We start from the raw sequence: 25,535 nt of genomic DNA, 5'->3' as shown, positions 1-25,535 counted from the left end.
GGACCTACTACTTGCAATTAGCATATGAAGTAGGGTGGGAGCTATCTTGCAGGACTGACCCCTTAACCTGTGGGATCTGAGACTATATACAGGTTGATAGTATTAGAAAGTTGTAGGACACCCAGCTGGTGTCACAGAAAATTGCTTAGTGTGGGGGAAAAAAAAACCCCACACATTTGGTGACCAGAAGTGTCAGAAGTAAGGTGTTCTATGTGAGTAAAGGAGACACACAGGAGAGAAACACAGTTGGAAAACAGTCTAACACAAGTCCTATCCCTACACCTGATTTTTTCCATGGCTGTAACCTCTCATTGTTAGCCTGTGGTTAATGTAAATGTGATATTCCTGAGAGAAATCTAAAATACCCAACAGGATTATTACCTAACAATAGAGACAAACAGGAAGACAGATGGAGGTCATGAGTTATGTTTCAAATCCCTGGCCATTTGACTCCAGCAAACAACTGTAAGCAATTGTAAAAATAACATCTGCAGGACACTGATATACTTTCTCTGGTATTTGAGCTATCTAATTTTAGGAAGGAATTCTTAGGAGTTACTATTGGTAAGTTTAATAATCACATAATGATAACTTTGCTCAATAATCAGCTGAAATCTTTCTTTAATGCTACTCCAGTTTCTTGAACTCAATGATACATCTTTATAAACTTCAACTTTCTAAATATCATATAAGGAATAAATAATATCCTAAAAATAATAAATATATAATAATATAATAAATATAATGTGCTTACTTCTTAATTCATATTTATTTATTTATTCATATCACTATTCATGTGCTTTATTTCACAAAAAGAGGAACAATTATACCAGCACTATATTTCCTCAATGTTTACCTTTAAATATGAGATATTTAAAGGTATTTCTCAAATAAAAGGATTTTTAGTGCCAGTAGGAGTATGGAGAAAGAATACCCCATTCCTTGTTGAGTATATAACAGTGCAATGTTTAACCTTATATATTTATTAAAGATGATTTAATTATATTTAGAATTTTCACCTAGAAATCCCAGTGTCAGGATTTTGTTTTACAGATGGATCCACAAACTGTATCAAAACATATGTTCAAGGATGTCATTTCAGCATTTTTGTATTTGCAAAAGTAAACAGTAACAACAAAACACCATATGCAAAAAAAGCAAAACTTGTTCTGTCTACAAGGGATAAATGAGTTTGGGGATACTTACCAAAATAGAAAATAAAAGTGAATGCTAATAGTTAAAGCTCTTCAAAGTACATATTCAAATGTAAATTTCAAGGTGCAAAACATGGTGTATTATATGATCTCCCTTTTGTATAAAACAACAACAACAAAAAGAATATATACAAGGAGACACACATCAATTTTCTTTTTCCTTCTTTTTGAAAAAACTGGAAGAACTCAGAAAAAAACTTTAATGATAATTACCTTTGAGAGGTGGAATGAGGGAAAATGGAGGAAGGAGATTATTTTTTAATCCTATGATTTACCATACTGCTTCGTTACCTATCCTTGTATGTCTCTGGTTTTTACTATTTTTAATTGCTTTTAATTCCACTAGTATTATGTGTAAAGTGAGATTAGAGGCTATAATTGTTTTCCTTTTTGGACTATTAGGTGCTTTTTAAAAAACTCACAAGTCAGAGATACATGTTTTCACAGAGAAAATGGGAAGTCTGGCTGCTTAGGGCCTTAATCATGGCAATGAGTGTGGGGACTTTCCAGGAGAGGAAGATGTATGCAATGTTTCAAAATTATTTAACTGCAGAACCTTTTTAAAAAAGAATATCCACAGAGACCAATATTTCCTACAAGAAATGTTAGAAAATTTTGACTTCACCAATCAATAAAATATGGATTGAATGAGTTCCTTCTTGTTAATTATAGAGAAGATGATAAAATGTAGTTGACTTAAGTCCTATGAGTCCTTTTACCTTGATTCATATTTTATAGCAACTAAATTAATAATATTGTAGTTTAGAGCAGGGGTCAGCTTTTTTGGAAAGGGCCACATAGCAAATATTTCAGGCTTTGTGAGCCATATGGTCTCTGTTGCAACTACTCAGCTCTGCAGACATAGAAGGAAGAAGCCATGGACAATATATAAACAATTGGATATGCCTGTAGCCCAATAACATTTTTTTTTTTAAATGAAGGATATATTTGATTTCAGCTTATTCTTTTTTTTTTTAACATCTTTATTGGAGTATAATTGCTTTCCAATGGTGTGTTAGTTTCTGCTTTATAACAAAGTGAATCAGTTATACATATACATATGTCCCCATATCTCTTCCCTCTTGCATCTCCCTCCCTCCCACCCTCCCTATCCCACCCCTCTAGGTGGTCACAAAGCACCGAGCTGATCTCCCTGTGCTATGCGGCTGCTTCCCACTAGCTATCTATTTTACATTTGGTAGTGTATATATGTCCATGCCACTCTCTAACTTCGTCCCAGCTTACCTTTCCCCCTCCCCGTATCCTCAAGTCTATTCTCTAGTAGGTCTGTGTCTTTATTCCCGTCTTGCCGCTAGGTTCTTCAGAACTTTTTTTTTTTTAATATTCCATATATGTGTGTTAGCATATGGTATTTTTTTTTCTCTTTCTGACTTATTTCACTCTGTATGACAGACTCTAGGTCCATCCACCTCGCTACAAATAACTCAATTTCGTTTCTTTTTATGGCTGAGTAACATTCCATTGTATATATGTGCCACATCTTCTTTATCCATTCATCTGTCAGTGGACACTTAGGTTGCTTCCATGTCCTGGCTATTGTAAATAGAGCTGCAATGAACATTGTGGTACATGACTCTTTTTGAATTATGGTTTTCTCAGGGTCTATGCCCAGTAGTGGGATTGCTGGGTCATATGGTAGTTCTATTTTTAGTTTTTTAAAGAACCTCCATACTGTTCTCCATAGTGGCTGTATCCATTTACATTCCCACCAACAGTGCAAGAGGGTTCCCTTTTCTCCACATCCTCTCCAGCATTTATTGTTTGTAGATTTTTTGATGATGGCCATTCTGACCAGTGTGAGAGGATATCTCATTGTAGTTTTGATTTGCATTTCTCTAATGATTAATGATGTTGAGCAGTCTTTCATGTGTTTGTTGGCAATCTGTATATCTTCTTTGGAGAAATGTCTATTTAGGTCTTCTGCCCATTTTTGGATTGGGTTGTTTGTTTTTTTGATATTGAGCTGCATGAGCTGCTTGTAAATTTTGGAGATTAATCCTTTGTTAGTTGCTTCATTTGCAAATATTTCTCCCATTCTGAGGGTTGTCTTTTTGTCTTGTTTATGATTATGAAGTTTCATTAGGTCCCATTTGTTTATTTTTGTTTTTATTTCCATTTCTTTAGGAGGTGGGTCAAAAAGGATCTTTCTGTGATTTATGTCATAGAGTGTTCTGCCTATGTTTTCCTCTAAGAGTTTGATAGTGTCTGGCCTTACATTTAGGTCTTTAATCCATTTTGAGTTTATTTTAGTGTATGGTGTTAGGGAGTGTTCTAATTTCATTCTTTTACATGTAACTGTCCAGTTTTCCCAGCACCACTTATTGAAGAGGCTGTCTTTTCTCCACTGTATATTCTTGCCTCCTTTATCAAAGATAAGGTGACCATATGTGTGTGGGTTTATCTCTGGGCTTTCTATCCTGTTCCATTGATCTATATTTCTGTTTTTGTGCCAGTGCCATACTGTCTTGATTACTGTAGCTTTGTAGTATAGTTTGAAGTCAGGGACCCAATAACATTTTAACTACAAAACAGACAGTAGTCTGGATTTGGTTCATGGATCATAGATTGCCAATTGCTGATTAACATTATTTTTCATGCACATTATTTAAACTAAGAATCTAAGAGTTCTATAAAGTGGTAAGCTGTATTTTTGGATCCTACACTTCATAATTACCTAAGCAATTCTATTTAGCCAAGGATAATTCTCCTGGGTTGCTGACAGCTAAGGGCTGTCAGCCTGCAGCATTTCCAGCAACCAGGAGAAAAATTCCTTCAGTCCTAAAAGGGGATTTGGGGACATACCACAGTTTTCATTATGATCTTCCTTTTAACACAGATATCTGAATCTGATTATTATCAATATATAATATTTACTTATTTGCTCAATGCTAGAATATACTAGAAGTAGTTTCAAAACTGCCAACCCATCCCACTGAGGGTTTGAAGGAGAAAAACTAGTAACTAGAGTTCATCATTGGTTTAGCTATTTTTTTTTGTCTTAAGGTATGTAGTTCAAATACTGTGTTTAAAGGTTACTAGTGTTAGTTCTTTTTTCTCCCTTTCAGTGTGCTTATGGTATTTATTTGAAATGCACTTAGCTTGGCTTGTTTCCATTTGTATTTCATTTTATGGTTTTTTTTCAATCTCTGTTCATTTTATTCATTACTTTATTCACTTGTTCACTTGGAATGGGAAACATAACATGGTTCCAAAAGTCAAACCTATAAAAAATATATACTCAGAGAACTATCACTCCTCTCCACATCCCTTTCCCTCATTCATACACCCTTAATTCTCCCATCATGATCCCACCCATTCACTGTAAGTAACCACTCTCACTAGTTTCTGGCATTTCTTCCTGCCTTTCTTTTTTGTTATATTAAATACATATGTGTTCTTATTTCTCCTTTTTTCTTATACAAACGTAGCATACTACCATTAATCTTTTTCTCTTTACTTTTTTAACTTAAGCAAATGTCCTGGAAATCCCTCCACATCAGTTCCTAGAAAGCTTGCTCATTCTTTTATACCAGCTGCATGGTTCTCCAGTGTGTAGGTATCCCACAGTTTATTCAAATAATCACCTATGTTAGAGTATTTTAGATTGTTCCTAATATTTTGCAGTTACAGATAATGTTGCAGTTCAATTTAAGCATGTAATTTTTTGTCTTTTTGGAACTGTATCTTTAGAGTTAATTCCTAGAAGTAGGATTGCTAGGTGTTTTATATATTATTACATTGTAAAATATTGAACTCACCTTGAATTCTTAGAATAAATCTCATTTATGTATAATGTATTATTTTATTACTGTGGTATTAGATTCTATTCACTAATATTTTATTTCATATTTTTGCAATAATGTTTATGTGACATTGGACTGTAATTTTATTTTGTTGTACTGACCTCATCAGATTTAGGCACCACTATTATACTTTCATCTAAAAAAGAATTAAGAAATCTCATGGGAAATTGGGAAAATCTTGTTTTTAAAGGTTTTGTAGAATTTTCCTGTGAAAATATATGACATTAGTGCTTTTTTGTAGAATATTTTCCAGAAAATTTTCTCTATTTCTTCTACAGAACTTGTTATGTCTTCTAGAAACAATATCTATTTAATCTAGGTTTTTATATTTATTTATAGGAAATGTCAGCAGTTTTGTATGTTTATAATTTATTCTCTTTCAATGTCTTATTTCACTCGTCATGTATTACATTTTCTGTTTTCTTCCATTGTTCCTCCATTTTTGGTGTTTTCTTCCATTTTTCTAATTAAGTCTGATAGTGGTTTATTTTAATTTTTTTCAAAAAAACCCCCAAGATTTTGAGTTATAAATTAGATATAATGTTTTCACATTCCTACCTTATTTAATTTCCATTTTTATATTTATTAGTTCCTTGTGTGTGAGTTTGGTGTGTGTGTTGCTTTATTTGGTGTTGTTTTTTTAGGTTTTTGAATTGGGGATTATATTAATTTTCATTCTTTCATTTTTATTAATACAAGTGTTTAAGGTTATACATTTTCTCTGATCCTTCATAAATTCTGAGATATAGTGATTTTTTAATATTTTAAGATAATTGTAGATTTACATGCACTTAAAAAAAAATAATACAGAGGTCCAGTGTATCCTTCATTCACCTTCTCCCAGTGGTAACAATTTGCATATTGCTTAAGAAGTAATTCCTAATATCTTGAATGTTTCACATTTTTCATCTATAGCCTTAACTCTTGAAGGACAGTTTGCCTAGGTAAAAACGTCTTTATTCATATGTTTTCTTGAGAAGTCTGAAAATGTTGCTAATTGTTTTCTTGCTTTATAATTGCTTTTGAAGAGACTGATGACAGTCTAATTTTGATGAAACTTAATTGTTTGTTTGGTTAGGCCTGGAGGCCCTGATAACTTCTTTCATAATTTTTAAAGTTTAATAGTTTACTGAAATATGTCTATGGCTTGATTATTCTGGATCAGTTTTCACAGATAACTGGGAAGCCCTGTAGATCTATGTCTATTTTATTTCTGGAAAGTGTTCTTGTCTAATAGGATTAGATAAGACATTAGCATTATCCCAGTGTTTTCCTTCTTCAGTAATTTCAGTTATATGTGGATCTTCTTTGCTTGTCTATTTCAACCACTGCCTCTCTAGTGAATTTTATTCATTTCTTTATTTCAATTTTCATTCTCTTTGAAGTTTTCCTACTTTTGTTTCTCAGGCATCTTATAATTTAGTCTTCATTTGTTATATTGTTTTCTCTTTCTTCTATTTCCTTTTTGAGATCAGTCAACTACCATTTTATTTCTTTATGGTTTTGGTACATTTCTGTTCTTTTTAAAATTTCAAATTCACTATTATTGGGATTTTGTTATATCACCAAATGTTTGAAAATATTTGATTTCAGAATAGTGGCTAGTTTCCTTCTGCTGTGTGTGTGTGTGTGTGTGTGTGTGTGTGTGTGTATGTGTGTGTGTGTGTGTGTGTATTGGAAGCTTTCATTAGCTAAAATAGATTTATTCTCATTTGTGGTCTTATAATAGCTTTGTGGAGATCAAACATTCTTTTGTCTTTCATTTTATGGACAAAGCTACTGTTTTAGGGTGGTTTAGAGTATTCTTAGTTGAAAAATGACTCTCCTTTGTCAGTATAGGAAAATGCAGTTTTTTTTTTTTTTAATCAATGGCACTTGGAGGATAGTGTTTGTGTTTTGAGTTTATTATTTTTTTCTTTTGTCTTTCAAAATTTCTCCATACTTACTCCTTTTTCTCTTCCCTGCACAAGTTCCAGAGTCCACTTGTCTCTTCCTTTTTATCCTATTCTCCCCAGAAGCAATAACTTTCCAAACTGCATACTTTTGAGTCCCATATCTATAGCCAGTGCTCTGATATACACGGGTTCTTTTGCAGTGTTTTAGCACTTAGTATAGACTTTCTTTTTTATGGTGGTGATTTTAGTTCAATCTTAGGCCCTCTATTTTCTACTCCTATCTTCCGGACAGTTTTTCAGAATGTCTACTCTTTATGCAAAGGTTTGGTAGGAACTCAAGAAATAGCTCCACTGCAAAGTTGTGCTTTTTTTTCTACTTACAGGCCAGTTGAAGTTGTTGTGTTCTCTGTTTTCCACTTACACTGAAAGCTTGGGATTTGTGTGGTTTTCTTTGTCATTCTTAGTGATTTGTATAGTTTTGAAAGATATGTTGGGAGATTTTAATTTAGGTGGCCACCATTACTTTGACTATCCAAAATCAAGATATGTAATTTAAAGAATGATAGTTGTGTTTCATCAGTAAACTCTTAATTAACTCCTTAAGATTTTATTCAAGATTTTTCACATTATGGATCTAATTTAATTTTGTAGGTTCATCAACAAGCACTTAACTCCCAACTCCCTACTTCTATCCTCCCTTTTAATAATTGGTGTCACAATTTTTAGCATTCCTTGATTTTGCCTTGTATTTCTCATCTCTATACCTTTGTTTATGCTTTCTTCTCCCTGAAAGATTTCTCTATTAATTATTCAGTAGTTAAAAATATTTGTCCATTGGGTTTCTACCTTTTCCTTTAGTTGTAATTAAATACTTATTCTATGATTACACAAAAAGAAATCAAGTTAGGAATCCTTTCTCACTCTTGAGATTGGTACCACAGGGTGGGATGACTAGAAGGAACATACAAGTAAGGGAATATTTTTCTCTTTTAAAGGAATAAATTCAGCTAAATCAATCATCTATGTCATTAAAGTTGAACTCCCACTTAGCATTTTGATAACATATGGTGAGCTTTTCCTTGATAAACATTATGATTATCAAGTTCCAGTTCCTGCAACATTTCATATTCTTCCAAAGAGACATTTTAAAGGTACAGAAAATTTTAAATTATTAAATGCCTGAATTTTTCTTCATAGCATGAATATTTTCTGTTCTTAACTAACTACTATATGAAGCATAATGAGGAGCTTGGCTGCCCATTTCAAATTTTTTTAGGAAGCCATCCATGCTTTTGTAAAAAGAAGACACTTTGATATTGTCCAGTTTATAACTGTGGGGTGATTGACCTCCACCATTTCTGGATTCATGAACTTGGGTGTTCTTTGGGTTATATAAAAACATTTACAGCAGAATAAGAAGGAAATAAAATTTGGGGAAAATCTAATTCACTGACAATCCATGACGACTCTTATCAAGAATTTCTAAAGCAACTACTGCATTTCAGTTCCTAACCATTCTTAAAACTGTGGAGATTGTTCTAGTCTAGTTAAACTAAATTTACATGGTCCTTATAGTTCCAACTTGACAGTGTAAATTTGATGCTGATTTTTCACATTTTGTTTATTGAAGAGCTTCTTGAAATAATTCTGTTAAACTCCAAAGTATACTAAAATGAAGCATAAAAATATTGAAACATTATTCTTCCTAGCCTATATATAGACAGGCACTGCATCATCCATCATATTGCCCCTTAGAAAATTGATTTTTGGTGTCCTCTTTATATGTCCCTGACTTTCTACACTTGATCTTAGCCAAAAGGCCGAGAAGCGATCCTCCCTGACTTTCTAAGTGGTGCTTTGACAAATCAATGATTTCACTGAAGGAGTGGAGGAAATATTTATAGTTGGCAGAAATTTCCTAATACTCCTCAAATCAGACCGGTGCACAGACAGCTGGCCTTGATATCAAGATACCAAACACATCAAGTATTTGAAAATCAAGTTTAATGCTCTTTAGCTGATGAGAAAATAATGACTTGTTTCCTGGCTTCTTTTCTTACTTTCTATTTTTCTCTCCTTCTACCTTGCCCTCAAGCATGCACAACACGAACTGCATTTCCCTAGCCAAGTTGGAAGACGTGTCTGCTCAGAAACAGAGCATAATTTTTTCTTTCCTCAGTGAAAAAAAATTTCATACATTATTAAAAACATTTGGTAGGGATGGTTAATATGAAAAATAACAGGAAAACACTCAAAACTGTAAGTAACCTTACCAGATTATCTTCTTTGCTGCCTTTCAGCCATGGCCCCCATAAGGATGACTGTTATCTTTTCTTTCTTTTTCTCTCTTTTTTTCTCCCTCCCTTCCTCCCTCTCTTCCTCCCTCCCCCCTCCCTCCCTCCTTCCCTCCCTCCCTCCCTTCCTTCCTTCCTTCCTTCCTTCCTTCCTTCTCTCTCTCTTTCTCTCTCTCTCTCTCTCTTTCAACTATTGTCTGGATTCTCACTGGAAAGAGATTTGTACTAAGTAGAAATAATATTTCTAATTTCTAATCCATGTAGACTGGAAGGAGAATGATGGCAAAATGTTTTGTACTGAGATTATGCTCTGCAGTGATTAACATTGATTTCAGTGATTTCTCTAAAGACTGCCAGTATCACCAAACATATATTAATTTGTTTTATCATAATTTTTGCAGTAGTTTATATATTTAATATAGATAGAATTTACAGTTAGTGAGATTTGATGTGCACCTCATTGGAACAGGGATTCAGAAAGACTTCTATATTGTCAATTGACTTTGTTTTTTTGAAGCAAATATTAAGTGAATAATAAAGGAAAGATAAAGTTGGGGAAGTAACACCAACAACTAGTATTTGGCTTGTTCCAAGTAAACCCTACAACTACGTATCTATTAAATCATAACTAAGGTGGCTTTAAAGAATTTAGGTAACTACTATACACTTTCAGCTGGTCTCCCTGCTTCAACTCTTGCATCCTCCATTCTCCACACACCAGTCAAAGCAATCCTTTAATAATGTAAATCAGATCGTGTCATGCTTCTGCTGAACACCATCCAATGGCTTTTATGTCGGAGCCTGCTTATTTCCACCAATACCTATTTACCATTCTTCTTTGAGAGTTTAACCCTCAATATATTCACAGACGTATAGAATGGACACTACATTTTCTGCTTTCTCTCAGAGCCAGGTGTGACCATAAGACAGAGTTCTATTCAATGGGATGTAATCATGTCTTGACACCATAACACTCCTAGAAGAAAACATAGGCAAAACATTCTCTGATATAAATCATACCAGTGTTTTCTTGGGTCAGTCTCCCAAGGCAATAGAAATAAAAGTAAAAATAAACAAATGGGACCTAATCAAACTTACAAGCTTTTGCACAGCAAAGGAAGCCATAAACAAAACAAAAAGACAGCCTACACACTGGGAGAAAATATTTGCAAACCATGCAACCGACAAAGGCTTAATTTCCAAAATATACAAACAGCTCATACAACTCAACAACAGAAAAAACACAAACAACCCAATCAAAAAATGGGCAGAAGACCTAACTAGACATTTCTCTAAGGAAGACGTACAGATGGCCATCGTTAATTATTAGAGAAATGCAGATCAAAGCTACAGTGAGGTACCCACCTCACACTGGTCAGAATGGCCATCATTAAAAAGTCTACAAATAACAAATGCTGGAGAGGTTGTGGAGAAAGCACCCTCCTACACTGTTGGTGGGAATGTAAATTGGTGCAGCCACTGTGGAAAACAGTATGGAAGTTCCTTAAAAAACTAAAAACAGTGTTGCCATATGATCCAGCAATCCCACTCCTGGGCATATATCTGGACAAAAAGATACATGCACCCCGATGTTCATAGCAGTACTATTTACAATAGCCAAGACATAGAAGCAACCTAAAATGTCCATCTACAGATGAATGGATAAAGAAGATGTGGTACATATATACAATGAATACTACTTGGCCTTAAAAAAGAATGAAATAATGCCATTTACAGCAACGTGGATGGACCTAGAGATTAGCATACTAAGTGAAGTAAGTCAGAAAGAGGAAGACAAATACCATAGGATATCACTTATATGTGGAATCTAAAATATGACACAAATGAACATATTTGTGAAATAGAAACAGACTCACAGACAGAGAAAACAAACTTATGGTTACCAAAGGGGAAAGCAGGTGGGGAAGGGATAAATTAGGAGTTTGGAATTAGCAGATACGAACTATTATATATAAAATAGATAAACCACAGGACTTACTGTATAGCCTAGGGAACTATATTGAATAACCTGTAATAAGCCATCATGGAAAAGAATATGTATATATATGTATAACTTAATCACTTTGCTGTACACCAGAAACTAAAACAACATTGTAAATCAACTCTATTTCAATTTTAAAAAATGTCTGGAACACTTTTGGGGATATAACTTTATAAATAGAAGCATTTATACAAGGGTGCTCCTTGTGCTTTCTGAAGATTGAAATGCAGAGTTGATAGCTGGAGCTCCTTCAGCTATCTCAGTTCCTGAGGCTAAAAACCACATTCTGAGAATGATTGAAGAGCAAGATAGAAGGAGCTATGTCCCTGCCAATTTTTGGAAATTTTTGATGCCTATATCTTGATGTTTTTATATGAAAGAGAAGTAATCTTCTATCTTTCTTAAGCTAGTCTAAATATAAATTTTTCATCATTTGCAGCTGTACCTAATTCTAACTTTTCACATGGTTGAGAATAATATTAAAATCCTCTCCATGGCCTACATGCTCCTTGGCTAATTTTATCCCTTATTTCCTTCACTTCATCTACATTCAGTCTATTCTAGCTGTACTGAACTGCTTGCTACTCCTTGGACACATCAAGCACATTATTACCTTAGGGTCTGTGTGCTTTCTGTCCCTCAGTCTGTCGTGCTCTCCCGGAGCATAAGAGTCCTGTGAGTGTCTGGTCTCTGCTTGGACGTCCTCCAGAAAAGACTTCTAACCAGTATATCTTAAATAAAAGCACAAGTTAGTCTTTCTTCATCTGCTTTATTATCTTCTGTATAGCATTTATTAATCCCAGTTAATATTTTTTTTTTATTTGCCTTTTAGTTTATCCTCCCCACTAAAAGCTAAGTTCCATGAGGTAGGCACTTCATTTTGTTTGCTACTCTGTCTCCCAGACCAAGAACCATTCCAGGCACTATTGCACAGTATGTATTTCTTGAATGTATGAACATATGAATAATTGATTATATATATACATACCCGTTTACTCGTCTTATCATCCTGTTATACCCAGGATAGTTAGGCTGGTAAACTGATATGACACTGGTCTTTTTTTTTTTAAAATAAATGTATTTGTTTTTGGCTGCGTTGGGTCTTCGTTGCTGCACGCGGGCTTTCTCTAGTTGCGGCGAGCAGGGGCTACTCTTCGTTGTGCAAGGGCTTCTCATTGTCCTGGCTTCTCTTGCTGCGGAGCACAGGCTCTAGGCATGCAGGTTTCAGTAGTTGTGGCACGTGGGCACAGTAGTTGTGGCTCGCGGGCTCTAGAGCTCAGGCACAGTAGTTGTGGCGCACGGGCTTAGTTGCGCCACGGTATGCGGGATCTTCCCGGACCAGGGCTCGAATCTGTGTCCCCTGCATTGGCAGGCGGATTATAAACCACTGCGCCACCAGGGAAGTCAACACTGGTCTTTTTGATGGTGAGTTTGTCAAAGTTCTCTTAGAGCCTTCAAAGTGCTGTTTGGTGAATTATTGTGTTGTTGGTTTCATTTTTACACTCAGGAAACAGGAAGAATCTTGGTGAGATTAGACCCTAAATTTAGTCTTTTTTTTAATTTGATGGGAAGAGACCAAAATGGAAATGCAGTGAATTCTGTGTATCCCATCCTGAACTTGACTGTTTTGGCCAAGGTATAATCCCACATTATACAATTCAGAATTCAGGAAATATACTGATCTCACACGACTGCAGGATTGTTTGGCTGTGATTGTTTTATGGGCAAGAGTGGAATTTTCCCTCAATGAATTATCCTGCAGTCAGTCACACTGGAAAGATGTCAATTCTGGGGAAGAAAGTGAGCCTCCAGTGGTGCTCCACAGGCAGAGAAGTTTGAAAAGCTTTCATCTTTTCTGAGTATTTTGGACATGTGGCCTGGGCTCTGAGAGAGAGACACTGGGAGTTCTCCTATTGGTGGAGGCAGGCTGGACTCAAACAGCTATGAAGCTGGGTGAGAACTCTGTAGTATAGGGCTGCAACCTTGGAGTAATTGTAAATTATTTTCTGTGCTGTACTTCTCATCCAGTATGGTCAAGCCTTCAGTAACATCTGGATAAATATTCTCTATGTCATGATGAATAAAGAGAAAGGAACTATTCCATATCTAAGAATGAAGCAGAAAGAAAGCAGAGGCCTCTTCCAAAATTCAGGGCACCGGGGCTGTGTCCAAAATAGTGGCAATTAACCCAGGCAGTATAGCTGAGGGAGCAGCAACATAGGCTAAGAAGGAAGTTGGAGGGACAAACCAGAGGGACCTGACATTTAAGAGCCCAAACTCTGGAAAACTGTCAGGAATTGTTAAAATTGAGAATTTTTGAGAAGGTGTTCTTTTCTGCACTAAAGCCCGTGGGAAGGTCATTCCATTTTAACGAAGATCTCTTTTGTATTTTCTGTTTCTAGTCCAGAAGAAAGTATTCTGCAAAGAAGAAAGCATTTTTCACATTTTACTGAAAATTGCTGTTTATTTTTTTCCCCAGCACTAGCCTGTAAATTCTTTAGGACCTGCTTCTTTCATCCATGTATTCCCAGTGGCTAGCACACTGCTGAGCAAAGTAAATCCTCAACAGTTGCTTGTCGAAGGCATAAACCAGCCTTTCTAAGAGCATTTACAGTCATTCCCATGATTTGAATGAAATAACGTATATAAAATATTTGTCATAACAATGTTAATTGAATCTTAAGTGGTGCTAAGGGCTTTTTACAAACGCACACTAAAAAAATGAGCAAGGAAAATTTCAGTAACACTTATTGCAAAAATGCTCTTGGTATTGTCACAGAAGAGGATATGAAATGAAGTGAAAAGAATGCTCTGTACAATTTAAATTCAAGAATTTAATTCCCACATTCTTGCAATTCCTATTCTGTCTTTCAAGACACACAAAACTAGGATTTGGGCTGGGAAAGAGCCTGGGAAGAAACATGTGAATAAACAGATGCTTTCCTGTCAGCCCAACTGTGACCTAATTCCAAGAAAACAAGCTAGCTTCAAATTATGATCTCTCTTAAATACCTTAACTTCCTTCCCCAAAGGTAAGTTCTTGGGGTTTCTAAGTCTAAAGCAAAGTGCTGGCTGATGCCTGGCTTTCTCCCTCACTAGATACTGGTTAGCAACAATTTTGCCAGGTATAACTTAGGTATAACTCTACCACATTCTATTATGTGTGGTGTAGAAGGAAAACTGATAAAAAATGAACATGTTTTTATTTATGATCTCAGTGGTTCAAGGCTCATTTGCCACAGCTCCCAGGATTTTGCAAAATTCAGCTGTGTCATAGTCCACTCATTTGGCAACATTCTTTCTCAGGTCAGCCCAGTGCAAGGGCTTTCAGCTCCTGTCTTTTGGGCTCATTCTCATCTCAGCCCAAACTCTCATTTGGGCTGAGAAGTTTCCAGCCTAAGCTCAATCCTATGGATACTGATTGCTTTTCTGAAACATATTATTACAGTAATTGGGGCCCATTTAGTCTGTGTGCACAATGGTAGGGACACAGATACAAAAGAATTAGCACTTTGGCAAACTTCTGTGATTAAAACAGAAAAGTAAGAATGACAGATAAATTTCACATGGTTTAAAGCCAGATTAAGAGCCCAAAATGATATGATGTTTACTGCCATTTCAAAAGGGAACATAATCATTTCTTTCTACAACCGACTTTAATGGACACATTTTTGCAGCATGAACTCAAACTGTAATTTCACCATGAATTGTTAAGCTCAAACAATACCATTGAAAATAGCAAGGCACCACTTAATAGGTGTGAAAACAAATCTAATATCCATGACTGAGGATTAATTTTCTTAATTGTGGTTTTCCCCATATAAATTTGTAATGTTTCTGTCATTTCTTTGTATACTTTTATAACATTTTAAAAAATGCAAAACTTTGATTTCTCTTTAGGTAAAAATATACTTATTTTTTATAGTGCTTTAAACTTTCTTTTTTTTTAATTTAACTAAAGATTTTTGTTTGCACCAACTAAGGAACCTTTAGGGCATCACTGAGAGCAAAATTAGACTATAATTTGATTATTGTTTTCAGAATTTCAGGAGAAGTTTTTAAAACATAGAATATTTCGTAACACACAGAATTTTAATGCTTTCTGAGCTAACTGACCTAGAAGAGTGTCATCAACAGATGTCTCTCTCACTTGTGAACTTGTATTGTCTCCTGCCACTGCAATAACTCTGAACACTGACACCGATAGATCACTCTTATCTCCTGTTCCACATGGTAACAACTATAATGGCTCCAGAACCCCTATTCAAAGAAACAAATATATGAGTAAATATAGTTAGGATAGGGAGGTGACATGAATGGGGATATATATATATACTCTGGTATTTTGTGTGTACAGATATATTTTTATAAATGGGCAAGGTTTTGATTCAACCTTAATTATGGATTTATTTCCAAAATAAAACAATTTTTTTTTTTTTTTTTGTCAGCAGAAAGCTAACGTGGCTCTTGTAGCTATGGTTAGGAAAGATGAAAGATTTAATATAAATAATTTCCATCTCTTTTATAACTACTGTCAACTGAAGAAAAACACACAACCTAAAAGTTGTGAGTTATGTTTATTCGAGGACCTTACGGAGAATTATAGGCTGGGAGACAGGCTCTCAGGTAGCTGTGGGGAACTATTCCAAAGAAGTAAGGGAGGAGCCAGGATGTATAGGAGTCTTTTCTGAAAAAAACAAAAACATGTAGTCAAACATCAAAAGATTACTGCTGATCACAAAAAAAACAGACCTCTCAAGTTAATGATTTTAGTGCTTTCCTATGTATGGGAAGATGTAAGAGTCTGGGCTGTTGAAATTATTCCTTAGATATGCATCTTAACTATCTAGGTCCAATATCCCGTTTTTCTCCATCCTGAATTCCCCTCAGGGAACACCCTTGGGGGCAGCCACAGTGGCTGATGACTTGATGGCTTGATAGCTTGATGGACAGCAACATTCATTGTTTACTAGAATGGCAGGCAGCATTTTTCATCTGCACTACAATAGCACAGAATAAAGATTCTTATGCTCATATGATCTTTCTCAAGTTTGTACATAAATATTGTCAATTCAATGATGGGGAGGAACTTATAAACATTTATTGTCATTTAAATAAGAATAAAAATAGATTTTCTCTTCTTTTTGGCAAGTACTAAATGATAAGATATTATAATGTGAGCCTAGGGGCTTGTAACTAATCCTATACTTTGCTTTTTTGTCAATGATTTTAGCTGACCTTTTAGGTTGATTTTCTAAGTGAACTTAAAATAAAAAAGGAAAAAGTCTCTACCATATTCTTTTCTAATTCTAGTCACTTAATGCTTAGACTACTCAGTTGATTCAAACATTTTTTAAACATTTTATTTTGAAAAAATGATAGATTCATAGGAAATTGCAAAGATAGTACAGAGAGGTTCCATTTATCCTAATCCCATTTCTCCCAATGGTTACAAATTAAATAATTATAGCACAATATCAAGAGCAGGAAATTGACTTGGTATAGGTTCATGTAACAACTAAGATACAAAACTAACACCTCATTGCAAAGATCTTCTTAATGCTATCTCTTTATAGTCATATCCAGTGCTACCTCTTTATAGTCATAGCAAAAACTAATTTGTTCTCCATCTTTATAATCTCATTATGAGAATATCATAGAAATGGAATCATACCTTTTGAGATGGGCTTTTTCACTCAGCGTAACATCCTTGACATCCATCTAAATTGTTGCATGTTTGTTCCTTTTTATTGCTGAGCAATATTCCATGGTATGGATGTAGCACAGTTTGCTTAAATAGTTACCCATCGTAAAACAATTTGGCTGCTTCCAGTTTGAGGCTACTATAATTAAAGCTGCTGTGTACAACCATGTACAGGTTTTTTGTGTGAACCTAAGTTTTCATTTCTCTGAGATAAATGCCTAGGAATGTGATTGCTGGGTCATATTTATTATTTTTAAGAAATTCTTACACCATCTTTCAGAGTGTCTGTACATTTCCACAAACAATATATGAGAGATTTCATTCTGTGCATCCTTGTCAGCATTTGGTGTTTTTGATATTCTTTATTTTAGCTGTTCTCATGTGTATGTAGTGATAGCTCATTGTGATCTTAATTTGTATTTCCATAATAACTAGTGATGTTGAACACCTTTGTATGTACTTATTTGCCATCTATATATCCTCTTCAGTGAAATGTTTCTTCATGCCTTTTGCTCATTTTCTAGTTCGATTGTTTTGTTTTTAGTGTGGAGTTTTGAGAGTTCTTTATATATTCTAAAAATGAGTCCTTTGTCAGATATGTGACTTGCAAATATTTTCACCCAGTGTGTAGTTTATCTTTTCATCCTTTTAAGAATGTCTTTTGCAGAGTAAAGGTTTATAATTTTGTTGGTTTGTAATTTACGAGTTTTTTCTTTTATGGATTGTTCTTTTGATGTCATTCCTATATACTCTTTACCAAGCCCTAGTTTCTGAAGATTTTCTCCTATTTTTCTACCAAAGGATATATAGGTTATTTTTTTACCCTGTCATTCTTTTTTTTCTTGTGGTTTAAAAAAAGTACGTAAATTCACCACCTTAACCATTTTTAAGTGTACAGCTTAGTAGTATTAGGTATATTCACATTGTTGTTAAACATATCTTCTGAACTTTTTCATCTTGCAGGACTAAAACTCCATACCCTCTAAATAACTCCTTTATTCCCCTCCTCCCCAGCCCCTGGTAACCACCACTCTCCTTTGTTTCTGTGGATTTCACAACTTTAGATACCTCACAGAAGTGAAATCATACAGTGTTTGTCTTTTTTGTGATTGGTTTATTTCACTTAGCATAATTCCTCAAGGTTCATCTATGTTGTAGCAGGTAACAGGATTTCTTTCTCTTTTAAAGCTGAATAAATTCTGTTGTATGACTCTACTACATTTTGTTTATCCATTCATCTCTTAACAGATGTTTGCCTTGCTTCCACCTCTTGGCTATTGTGAATAGTGCTGTATGAACATGGATGTGGAAGATTTAGCTTTAAGCCTTGTAATGAAATTTGTGATCCATTTTGAGATATTTTTTGCAAAACGTGAGGTTTAAGATGAGGGTCATCTTTTTGGATAACCAATTCCTCCAGCAGCATTTGTTGAAAAGACTCTTTGGCAGTACTTGTGTAGGAGTATTTCTGAATTCTTTATTCTGTTCCATTGTTCTGTATGTCTGTCCTTCTGTCAGTACTACACAGTATTGTGTAACAGTTGTATAATAAATCTTGAAATTGAATGAAGTGATTCCTCTTTTATTCTGATTTTTCAAAATTGTTTCAGCTATTCTATTTCTTTTTTCCTTTCCAAATAAATTTTAGAATAATTTTGCTTTATTTATTTATTTATTTATTTATTTATTATTTAATAATTATCTTCAGGAAAAAACCTTACTGGATTATGATAATTAAATCTGTATATCACTCTGGGGAAAATTGACATCTCTACTTTGTTAAGTCTTCCAATTTATGAACACCAAATGTCTATTCATTTAGATCTTTGGTTTCTTTCTGTTTTGTGGATTTCAGCATAGGAGTCCTGTGCATGTCTTGTTAGATTTATACCTGTGTTTAATTTTTTTGATTCCTAGAGATTATACATGGTATCATATTCTTAACTTCAGTTTCTGAGGGGTCATTGCTTTTATATAGAAATACAATTGACCTTTGTATGTTTTACTTTGATCTTAAGAAATTACTGAACTGTAAACTGTTAAATATCAGTTCTAGGAGTTTTTGGTATATTTCTTAGGATTTTTTATGTAGACCATCATGTCATCTGCAAATATGTACAGATTTATATCTTCCTTTCCAATCTGTGTGTCTTTTATTTCTTTTTCTTACCTTATTGAGCTTCCTGGAACTTCCTGTAATATGTAGACTAGCAGTGGGGATAGGAGACACCACTGCATTGTTCCCAAACTTAAAAAGAAAGCATTCCACTTTCACCATTAAGTATGATGTTAGTTATTGGATTGTGTAGATGTTCTTCATCAAGTTGAGGATGTTCCCCTCTGTTCCTCGTTTTCTGAGTTTTTATCATGATTGAGTGTTAAATTTTGTCAAATGCTTATTTTGTACCAATTTTTGATAATTGTGATTTATCTCCTTTACACTGATAATACGGTGGATTACAATGATTGATTTTAAAATATTGACCCAGTTTACATCCCTGGAATAAATTCTACTCGGTCATGGTATATAACTCTTTTTATATATTGCTAAATTCCATTTGCTAATGTATTTTTAAGGATTTTTGCTCTATATTCACAAGGGGTATTGGTCTATGGTTTTCTTTTGTACTATCTTTGGTTTTAGTGTAAGCGTAACACTGATTTCATAAAAATTATTGGGAAATGTTTGTTCCTCTTTTATTTTCTGAAACAAATTATGAAGAATTGGTGTTATTTTCTCTTTAAATGTTTGGTAGTATTCTCCAGTGAAATCGTCTGGGCCTGGAGATTTCCTTTTTGATAGTTTTTAAATTATCAATTTAATTTCCCTAATAATTGTAGACCTATTCTATTAACTTTTGTACATTGTGTGATTTGTGGTAGTTTGTGCAGTAATTGTGTAGTAATTTGTTCCATCTAAATTGTCAAAATTTATGTGGACAGAGTTGTTCATGTATATCTTTATTATCTTTTTAATGTCTGCAGGTTCTCTAATGATATTGCCTTGTTTCCTTCCTGATATTGGTAATTTCTGTCTTCTTTTTGCTTTGTCAGTCTTGCTGGAGGTTTGTCAATTTTATTGACCTTTTCAAAGAACCAGATTTTTGTTTCATTGATTTTGTCTATTATTTGTATTTTCCATTTCATTGATTTATGTTCTTATATATATTATTCTTTTCCTTCTGCTTACTTTGGATTTAGTTTTTCTTTTTCTAGTTTCTTGAGGTGAGAGCTTAGATTGATTTGAGACTTTTCCTCTTTTCTAACATAAGAATATAATGTTATAAATGTCCCTGTCAGCATTGCAATAGCTGTATCCCATAAATTTGATGTTGTATTTTCATTTTCTTTCTGTTCAATGTATTTTTAAAATTTCCCTTGAGATTTCCTCTTTGACTTATAGGTTATTTACAAGTGTATTGTTTAACTTCCAAGTTTAGAGATTTCCTGTTTGATTTCTGTTACTGATTTCTAGTTTGATTCCATATGAATGAAAAAATACTATTAGTTTTTTTTTTAATTTGTTGATGTTTGGGTTATGATCCAAGATACGATCTATCTTGGTATGTGTTCCATGGGCACATGTTCTGCTGTTTTGAGTTAGTGTTCCATATATGTAAATTAGATACTATTTGTTGATGGTGTTGTAATAGGGAAGAACAAATCTGACTCCATATTGGATCTGTTCCTTTTACTTTAACCTTGTGCTTTGTTGCCTGTGTTAGTCATGCTGGCTCTGCAGCTTTTGTAAAAGAACGTTGCCTATAGCCTGAAATATACAGGAGCCCTGTTCTCAGGGTTCTGACCTGTAAGAGTCCATTCATATAGAGATAAAAAGTTGCAAAACAGAGTATAGCATGTGTTGGAGCTTTACAGGAACATCTTGACCTGACCTTCGTGGACAGCTGCAAGAACAAAGGGTTTCAACACCAAGAAGTTTGTAGCAACTAACCACTCTCCCCCACTCCCCCAACCTTGCCTTTAAAAGTGCTTTGCTGCAACCATTCAAGGAGTTCGGGGCTTTTTGGACACAAGCCACCTGTCTCCTTGTATGGCTCTGTAATAAACATTTCTCTGCTCCAAACTCTGACGTTTCATGTTTCAGTTTGTTTGTCCTCACTGTGTGTGGGGCACAAGAACTTGTATTTGGTAACAGTGTTGTTATTTTATATACTTGCCATTTTTTCTGTCTAGTTGTTCTATCAGTTGAGAGAAGGATGTTGCAGTCTCCAACTATAATTGTGGGTTTGTCTGTTTCTTCTTTCAGTTTTATTAGTTTTGCTTCACATATTTTGCAACTCTGTTGTTTGGTCTACATTTGCTTGGTGGGTTGATTCTTTTACCATTATGAATTGTCCTTTTCTGTTAATGGTAATTATCTTTGCTCTGACAACCACTTCATTGGATAGTAATAGTCTCCACTCCTATTTCTTTTTTTTTTTTAATTTATTTATTTATTTATTCATTTATTTATTTTTGGGTGCGTTGGGTCTTTGTTGCTGTGCTCAGGCTTTCTCTAGTTGCGGCGAGTGGGGGCTACTCTTCGTTGCAGTGCGCAGGTTTCTCATTGCAGTGGCTTCTCTTGTTGCAGAGCACGGGCTCTAGGCACACGGGCTTCAGCAGTTGTAGCTCACAGGCTCTAGAGCGCAGGCTCAGTAGTTGTGGCGCATGGGCTTAGTTGCTCCGCAGCATGTGGGATCTTCCCGGACCAGGGCTCGAACCCGTGTCCCCTGCATTGGCAGGCAGATTCTTAACCACTGCGCCACCAGGGAAGCCCCTCCTATTTCCTTTCGATTAAAGTTTACATGGCATATATTTCCATCCTTTTACTTTACTGTTTTATCATTCTTTTTTCCTTTTCTTTCATTCCTGTGGGTTACTAGAACATTTTTTTACATTCCATTTTGATTTATCTATAATACCTTTGTATATCTTTGTTAGTGGTTTCTCTAGGTATCATAATGCATAACTTATTACAATTTACTGATGTAGACATTTTACCAGTTTGAGTGTAGAAACTTTATCTTCTTTTATGTCCCTTTACACTCCCATTTATTACGTAAGTATATTAAATATTTCCTTTACATTTACATTATATTGACAACCAGATCAGACAATTTTGTAATTTTTGCTTTAACAGTCAAAAATAATAGAGAAAATCAAGAGAAGAAAGTCTATTGTATTCATTGATATTTTTATTCTTTTCCATTGCTATTTCTCTCTTCATGATGTTCCAAAATTTCTTCTTTTATAATTGCTTTCTCTTCAGAGAACTTTTTTTTTTTTTTTGATAATAAAACAGTGAACTTTATTGAGAAGTTTCAAGCATCAAGACCTGAGGGAGTATTTTTTAGTTCAGTTTATCAAAATACTTCAGTTTTCTAGCTGGATCTGGGATTACTGTTTCACCACCAGGTTTCCATCCACCAGGGCAGACTTCTCCATGTTTATCGGTGTACAGGAATGCTTGAACCAAACGCAGTGTCTCATCCACAAATCTACTCCCAGGAAGGTCATTCAGAGTAATCTGTTTTAGGATTCCTTTGTCATCAGTAATGAAGAGACCTCTAAGAGTGTGGCCCGAGTCTTCCAGATACACGCTGTAGTCCTTTGAGATCTGATGGTTCAAATCTGAAAGAAGTGGAATCCTTATTGGCCCAAGTCCTCCTTGTCTTCGAGGGGTATTAATCCAGGCCAAATGGGTAAACTGTGACTCGACAGAGCATGTTACCACTTAAGTGTTTATGGATCTGAATTCCTCAGTTCTATTACCAAAGAATAACTGATTTCAGTTGGACACACAAAAGTGATATCAAGTGGGTAGAAGAAAAAAACCAGGTATTTCCCACAATAATCAGTTAACTTCCAGCTGCTTAAATTCTCCATTTATCACAGCTGTTCCTTACCAATAAGGTGCTGGCTTGGAAATCTTGGCTTTGCTGAGGTGCAGGGAGTGGTTGGCAACCGAAACCTGGGACGCCTCCCCACCAGGTACACTTGTGTACATGCATAGAAGTGGCACTCCTCTTCGTGGGTTGGGGGCCTCTCCTCCACCTCCAAGCCCCACAGAGCTTTGGCCGGCAGCAGGAACAGCAGCAGCCGCAGCAGCAGTAGCTTTCGGCTCCAGCTAGGGGCCGAAGTGGTTTCCAGTAGCCGCTGCGGCGCTTCCATGACCACGCGAGGGCAGTTGCATGTCCTTTGGCTCGAGCGTCACTTCTCCCGCCACCAGGCAGCTACAGCCGTGCACCCAATGCCCATGCGAGCCGAAGCGCGGCGTTGCAAGACCTGCCTTGCCTCCTCATTCCCCCGTCCCCCAGGCTCCCCACCCGGCCACGTAGGTGTGAGCCCCACCTGCTCAACCCCTGCAGAGAACTTTCTTTAGCCATTCTTTTAGGGTAGGTCTGATGGTGACAAAGTTTTTTAGTTGTCCCTCATTGAGAATGTCTTGATTTCTGCTTCATTATTGAAGGATCATTTCACCAGATATAGAACTTTGGATTTACAGTACTTTGAGCATTTGAAAAATGCTGTGACTCTTCTTTCTGTCCTTCATGGTTTTTGATAAGAAATCCACTGTCATTCAGTTTGTTTTTGTCCCAACAGATAAGGTGTTTCTGTATTGCTGCTTTCAAGGTTATTTATTTTTAGTTTTCACAACATGGATTACAGTGGGTCTTGGCATAGATTTCTTTGGGTTTATGGTTTGTTATTTGCACAGCTTCTTGAATCTGTAGGTTTATGTCACTTGCCAAATTTGGGGAAAGTTTCAGCCATTATTTATTTCTCAGAGTACTTCTTCAGTGCTGCCATTTCCCTTCTCCTTCTGGGACTCCAGTAACACAAATGTTTATCTTTTGTTGTTATCCCACAGGTCCCTAAGGCTCTGTCATGTTTTTTAGTCTAGATGATCTATGTTGTAGATTGGGCAATTTCTATTGTTGTCTTCAGTATGACTGATTTATTCTTCTATCATCTCCATCCTGCTGTTGAGCTTATCTACTGAGTTTTTTAAAAAATTTCAGTTATTGTATTTTTCAGTTCTAAAATTTCTATTTGGGTCTTCCTTACATCTTCTATTTATTTTCTGATACTTTCTATTTATTTGCTTTTTTTCCCATTTGTTCATAAATGCTCACTGAAGCATTTTGATGATGGCTGTTTTAAAATCATCATCAGATAATTCTGTTTTCATCATGGTATTGGCATCTGTTGATTGTTTTTTCTTATTCAGAGAAACATTTTCATGATTTATGGTAAAACGAGTGAGGTTTCTATCGAAACCTGGATACTTTAGGTATTGTGAGATACTTTGGTGGGAAAAGGGGTACTTCACCTGGTTATTGTCAGGTAGACTTGGAAATCCAAGCCCTTTTGCCTCCACATTGACATCCAGGGAAGGAGGGGTACCTTGTCCCTCTAGGATGGAAGTGGGAATTCAGCCTTCCACTAGGAGTGGGAGAGGTGCCTCATTACCACCAGGTGGGTTAAAAGTCTCAGCTCCCCACTCAACTTTTGCTGCTGGTTGTGCATGGGGGAGCCACAGTGGTGGTGTTTGGCTGGAGAAGAATAGTTATTATCTAAATGTCTTTCTGCCTTGCTAGATTTTTCCTTTCCTGGTTCTTTGGCCAAAGAGAGGAGAGCTTTCTGTACCTGAACCCATTGGTTTTTCCAGGCTGTTGGCTTCTCTAGCACCTAGAATCAGGAATCTCATTGGTGTGTCATAACTTGTTTCCCAAAGTTCCTAGTTGATCTGCATTCTTGTCCTCACTTTTCAGAATATTTTACTGTAAATATTAAATATTTACTTATTTAATAAGGCACAAGATTGTTAGCTATACTTGGATGGAGGAATAGAGGAAAATATGTCAACTACATCTTTCCAGACATGGATCTCCCCAATCATTTCTTTTTTTTTTAATCTAGTCACTGCCCAAATACAATTACTCCTTTTAAATTGGCCTCGTATGCTTTACAACACAAACACTTCTTTATTAGCCATTCATCATTTTAATATATATATTTAATTATTTCAATTAAAGTAAGAGTCAAGTATAATACATAGTGAAATATGCTATTATTCTCCCTAATGTGTTTTTCTTTTTACCTTGACTGACTGGCAGGATCATTAAAATGCTCTGTTTGGAATATTGATTCTCTTTTGTGGCAGTAGACATTTGTATAGAATACAAATTTTGAAATATTTTGTAACTTTTTGCTAAACCAATTGAAAATGACACTGCAATGCTGGGGAAAAAAAATCACCCAGGACAACAAGCAAATATGTTCTATACATTAATTTCATTTTAAATGTCCATTTTTGTCAAGGCCACAGTTGTCTTTTAAATTTTCTAAACATATCTTGGTATGTTTTGAAAATTCCTTTCTAACTTCCTATTTGATGTGTCAAAATACAGAATCCCAGCTGTAGGCAGTTTTTTTTGTTGGACTTGAGAAGCATGAATTGTTTTCAAAACTTGAATTTCCTGTGTGTATAATCAAAAATCAAAAATAAAAAAGTCAGTGTTTTCTATTATCTAGTGCCTTTAAATTCACATTTAAGTGATTATTAAAAATTAAAAATTTAAAATACATTTTATAATAC

At 35.2% G+C, this 25,535-nt stretch overlaps 1 long non-coding RNA gene and 1 pseudogene across 2 annotated transcripts in view; both read right to left on the bottom strand.

Annotated features, from left to right (window-relative positions):
• LOC309657937 overlaps positions 1-25,535 on the bottom strand; it is a 1,158,638-nt gene that overhangs the window by 174,280 nt on the left and 958,823 nt on the right. The gene's annotated exons all lie outside the window — the stretch shown is intronic.
• Positions 12,312-23,140, bottom strand: LOC309657911 (peroxiredoxin-4 pseudogene; annotated as a pseudogene). Its single transcript has one exon. The product of its transcript is annotated as a peroxiredoxin-4 pseudogene (transcript).

Source organism: Balaenoptera physalus (assembly GCF_965194825.1).
Source record: "Balaenoptera physalus genome assembly, chromosome: 3".
NCBI lineage: Eukaryota > Metazoa > Chordata > Mammalia > Artiodactyla > Balaenopteridae > Balaenoptera > Balaenoptera physalus.
The sequence above is the reverse complement of the archived record's forward strand: the minus strand, read 5'-3'. Positions and strand labels throughout refer to the sequence as shown.